Raw genomic sequence first — 5815 nt, 5'->3', positions numbered from 1 at the left:
GATTATTGTACCTTACTACTATGGAAATCTCGCGACCTAAATGTCTAACATTTCAGAAAGGTTTGTACAGTGCACCGTCATCTTCAAAGCTGATTTCTAAAATGATAAGTGCTTAACATTGACAGGTAAAGTAAATGTGTAAAATGGTGTACGATTTTGGACAGTGCCACATATGTAGACACCTCGTGAACTTACTTAAAGTAACAACATTCAGGATTTCTTCGCTGACAGTGAGGCCTACATTTTAAATCAGGCGCCGGTTAACATAGAACTGATGTATTCTTTCCAAATACCACACTACGATTGCGTGAACCTGAGCTGCCGTTCAGAGGCAACGGTACACCTCACCCTACGCATATAGCGTGCATTTCACGGATGAGCATTCGTCGAGGTTATAAGGAGAGCGGCGAGTTAGGCGAACACAGGTGAATCCGCCATCGTGTTGGTACCTCGTTCCGGCTCGTAACGTTCTCTTACGCGTAACCGAGCGGGGTGGCGCAGAGGTTAGCACATTGGACTCGCATTCGGGAGGACGACACTTCAAATCCGTGTCAAGGCATCTAGATTCAGGTTTTCCATGATTTCCCTGAGTTGCTACAGCCAAACTGGGATATGGTTGCTTTCAAAGGCACGGCCGATTTCCTTTCTCATCCGTGACACATCCCGAGCTTTTGCTTCGTCCCTAATGGCCTCAATGTCGAAGAAACTTTGAACGCTAATCTTCCTTCCTCTTTCAGTGTAATGGTCACTTCTGTTTGGTAGAAGTAGTAGCTTGACTGTGGCAATCGTACTGGAATTGTCGGCTTCCAAAAAATGGTTCAAATGGCTCTGAGCACTATGGGACTTAACATCTGAGGTCATCAGTACCCTAGAACTTGACACTACTTAAATCTACTAACCTAAGGACAACACACACATCCATGCCCGAGGCAGGATTCGAACCTGCGACCGTAGTAGCAGCGTGGTTCCGGACTGAAGCGGCTAGAACCGCTCGGCCACAACGGCCCGCTGTCGGCTTCCATTGTTTTTCCACTTTCTCTGCGCGAAGCTTTGTGCCAGCCGATTTTGAAGTAGGAAACTGTTCCATGCGTAATAATTACGCCTATTTCAAGGGCAAAAACGTAACTCCTGGCATAATTGAAATTACGAACAGATTCTTAAGATGCTTACATGCCCAGGAGAGATGTATATATCATTCGTAAAATTCAGGGTACAGGCACAGGAATGTTGTCATGTAAAGGGAGGTGTGGATCACCAGCTGTCTATGTACACGCACGCTTGAGAGCAGCACGGGTCAAAAATGGACTAGTTCTACGGCTGAGGCTAGGCAGGCAGAAAGTTGGAGTGTTTGTGATTGTTCCTGTGATGATGCGAGTAGTGTCGTTGGGCAGCGATTCCACGAGTCTGATGAATGGACTGTTCATCCAGACTGCAGCGCAGTGTTCTGCCACAGGCCAAGACCACATATCCTTATAACCAAACCTCCAGATGTCAGACACTCAGATCGGTAACCAAACACTGTGTGTCGATAGAGTATCAACCAAAACACGGATTTAGTTCGTGCTGTGTGCTGTCGTCCAGTAGAACATGCGTAAATGGTAATTGAAAGTGAGACGTGAAGGCGAACATGATTGGTTTTTGAGTTGTTAGAGCGTCAGTTTGTCGAACCAAAAGTCACGCGTTCGAAACCCAATGATAGCGATTTTTTTTAACAGTTTACGCCTGAAATTCTTCTATGGGAGAACATTTTTCTGACATGTAAACGGGCGTTTCGGGGTTTGTAGCAGTGTTCTTACAGTAGTCGGCTTTCACATAGCTGAAAGTTGCATACCCATAGAGTACATTTGTATACACGGACGTGTTGTTATCTATACAAATTTGCGCTATTGCTTTGCTACTTTCAGCTAACGAAGCGATAGCAGACTACAATAAGAACAGTGCTACAAACTCCGAAAAGAAACGTCCTTTTATATGTCAGGAAAATGTTCTCCCATATAAGAATCTCACCCGTAAACTGTTAAAACTATTCGCCATCATTGGCATACGAACTCGGGACCTTTGGTACGACAAACTGACGCTCTACCATCTCACCTCCCAGACATCGTACCATATTCGTCTTACATATATGCTTTTGCTGTACTCCATAGTTATGGTGTTACACATGTTCTACTGGACGACAGCACACAGCACGAACTATATCGGTGTTTTGGTTGATACCCTATCGACACACAGTGTTCGTTACCGATCTGATCGTCTGACATCTGGAGGTTTGGGGGTTAGTGTCGGAAACGATGTTTTCCATGTGGTGCAACAAAGTTTCTGCAAGACAGTCCCAGTGATCTGACATACGTCACGTCACCAAACACCGAGGCAGTTCTTGCAATAAAATCAATGGCGTGTCTGTGACCGGTTTCTCTAAGCATATACTACGAGGGTCACTCCAAAATAAATGGACACTATTTTTTTTTTAAATCCATCTTTTATTCTAGATGTTTGAAAGTTTTGCAGTGTGTAGATACATCCTTTAGGAACAATATTTTCATTTCTCCACATAATTTCCATCCCCCTCAACTGCCTTACGCCGTCTTGGAACCAGCGCCTGTATACCCGTACGGTTAAAATTCTCGACCAACCTGTTGGAGCCACTGTTTGGCAGCGTGCGCAAGGGAGTCATCATCTTCTTCAAACCTTGTTCCACGAAGAGTGTCTTTCAGTTTCCCAAAGAGGTGATAGTCACATGGAGCCAGGTCAGGACTGTAAGGCGGGTGTTTTAGTGTTGTCCATCCGAGTTTTGTGATCGCTTCCATGGTTTTTTGACTGACATGTGGCCGTGCATTGTCGTGCAACAGCAAAACATCCTGCGTTTGCCGATGTGGTCGAACACTACTCAGTTTCTTCAGTGTCGTCACATATGCATCAGAATTTATGGTGGTTCCATTTGGCATGATTTCCACAAGCAAGAGTCCTTCGGAATCGAAAAAACACCGTAGCCCTAACTTTTCCAGCAGAAGGTGTGGTTTTGAATTTTTTTTTTTTTACTTGGGTGAATTCGCATGATGCCACTCCATTGATTGCCTCTTCGTCTCTGGTGAAAAATGATGGAGCCATGTTTCATCACCTGTCAAAATTCTTCCAAGACGTTCATCACTACCATTCTTGTACTGCTCCAAAAGTTCGCTGCATACCGTTTTTCTTGTTTCTTTGTGAGCCACTATCAACATCCTGGGAACCCACCTGGCACAAACCTTATTTAACGCCAACACTTACAGTATTCTGCATACACTTCCTTCCCCTATCCCAACGTATCGTGACAATTCGTTCACTATGATGCGTCTGCAGCAGTCACCAATTCGCTAACACTCTGCACATTGTCTGGAGTGTGTTCAGTACGAGACCTGCCGCTGCGAGGACAATCCTCAATATTGCCGTGTCCGCTTTCATCACGTAACCTGCCTGCCCACCGACTAACTGTACTGCGATCGACAGCAGCATCTCCATACACCTTTTTCAACCTCTTGTGGATGTTTCCCACTGTCTCGTTTTCACAGCACAGGAAATCTATGACAGCACGTTGCTTCTGACAAACGTCAAGTGTAGCAGCCACCTTGAAGACATGCTGTGACGGCGCCACTCACGAGAACACGTTGAACTAAGTTTGAAAACAAGCGGGAAGAATGTATCTACGCACTGTAAAACTTTCACACATGCAGAATGAAAACTGTATTTTTACAAAAACAGTGTGCATTTTTTGTGGAATGACACTCGTACTAAAAGACGCAGTGGGGGCTGCTGGAGACGGTAGCGCAGTCGCTGCTGGAGAAACATCGGTCAAAATCTGGGTAAAAATTCTGATATTTGATCTTGTCCGTACGACCTATTGCTTTACACGCTGAAATTAAACCTTTTCACCACACATAATTGGAATCGATGGTTTACCATCGTTAATAATATCAATTTTAGTGATAGAGTTGTCCGTAATAATCTGTGCTGTTACTGTTTTCTGTGACAAATTCCACCTCTCTCTCTCTCTCTCTCTCTCTCTCTCTCTCTCTCTCTCTCTGTGTGTGTGTGTGTGTGTGTGTGTGTGTGTGTGTGTGTGTGTGTGTGTGTGCCTGCCTGACCGTCGTCCTCTCTATTACACGGACGAAAACCGGTTACACTAAGGCGGTGCTGTGTTAATTGCTGCACCATGAATGGCGGAGCTAATCTTGAGAGGGGTAGCGGGCGCCAGCGTACACGGTGTGAACACGTGCCGAATAACCCTCGCGGGGGTCATCTCCAGGAGCTGGACAACCACTGGCGGAGGCAGTCTCCAGGGAGACGACCTTGTCCAGGGACGGGCAGCTCCGGTTTGCAAGATGAGTAGCGTTCCTCAGATTCCGTTCTGCGGGAAGTAACTTCAGCGAAGCGAGGTCATTATCTCGATTCGTGCATATACGTTACATGCGTGAATTACTCTCTCCCTAGCGGTTAGAAAGGCTTCCTGCTCAAAACGTTGGTATGAAAGAGGTTCTGATAAAGAAGTGAACAATATCCCATTGACACGGCACGCTTATATAAATACTTTGTTCATACGTGGGCTCGTGATGTGACATACAAATTTGTTATATATCTTCACAGTTGAAGGTCGTCCACGTTAAACAGTCTTTACCGTAGTCCACAATCATATTGATGCTTCCGTGGTGGTCTCCTTCCATGCAAAGTTAATGGTTTGATGTTATGCAGTCGCACATGTCGATTTTATTAAAAATCCCAACGAAATCTTGCGTTATCTCCTAATTCAAAAGCAATAGTCGTCTACACGTAACTGTTGCAATATTCCAGGCAGGTCTACCATTAGAACATCCATTTTGACGTCAGCTAATTCCACTTTATGTAGTACAGCCACAAGATTTTTATGTTTCTTCGAAATGGTTTCCAGTGCTTCCTTGCCAATTATATCCACATTCCTCTTGTTGTCACACTGTCGTTTCCGTATAGGAGAAATGGCAGCTTCGCCTTAACACCAAGTATCGCAGTGACGAACATAATTTTTTTGATCAAAAAAGCAAACCAAAATGAAAATAACTTAATTGCAGACCAATGTTGGGGCTTTACCTCAATAAAGTGTAACGCGTCTTGTGAAAAAAATCACACATATTTGAAGTCACAACCTCAGACCAAAAATACCATCAAGAATTTACTACTTGGAAATCAGCCACACATCTCTTTCTTTAACATTGCAGATCATCCCTTCTCTTAATGGTCCTGACAGCCCACTTCACGACAGATTTTAAGTACCTTAATCTTACCGTAAGGCCAACAGCCTCGCCGCAGTGGTAACACCGGTTCTCGTCAGATCACCGAAGTTAAGCGCTGTCGGGCTGGGTTGGCACTTGGATGGGTGACCATCCGGTCTGCCGAGCGCTGTTGGCAAGCGGGGTGCACTCAGCCGTTGCAAGGCAAGCTGAGGAGCTACTTGATTGAGAAGTAGCGGCTCCGGTATCGGAAACATGCTCGGGAGGAGTTTAGTTTTTTTTTTAATCTTATCGTAAAACCGTTCTGTATAGGAGTAAGCCCATTTAAATTATTTTTGGTAAGGAGCGTACCATTTACGGTGTAATTTATGTTGCCAATGTTAGAAAAAAGATTGTCCAGGTTCTCCCGTAGTAACCTTAACCCAGAGCATTCGTCAAATGGTCTCGTCCTCCTTACTCACAGCTGAGGCACGTTAAGCACATCGGAGGAATCCATGTTAACAGAAGATCGATCGGTTGCGACTGTCAAGCCTCCTTTTACCCTCTAAAAATCCAAGATGGCGGCACTTCTGATCACG

The 5815-nt window shown here is 44.9% G+C and overlaps 1 pseudogene; it reads left to right on the top strand.

Moving 5' to 3' along the window:
- The first annotated feature begins 5297 nt into the window (after positions 1-5297).
- On the top strand, positions 5298-5415 carry LOC126095824 (5S ribosomal RNA; annotated as a pseudogene).
- Positions 5416-5815: the final 400 nt, after the last annotated feature.

Source organism: Schistocerca cancellata, chromosome 8, assembly GCF_023864275.1.
Source record: "Schistocerca cancellata isolate TAMUIC-IGC-003103 chromosome 8, iqSchCanc2.1, whole genome shotgun sequence".
Classification (NCBI taxonomy): domain Eukaryota; kingdom Metazoa; phylum Arthropoda; class Insecta; order Orthoptera; family Acrididae; genus Schistocerca; species Schistocerca cancellata.
Note: the sequence above shows the minus strand (reverse complement) of the source record. Positions and strands in the feature narration are given on the sequence as shown.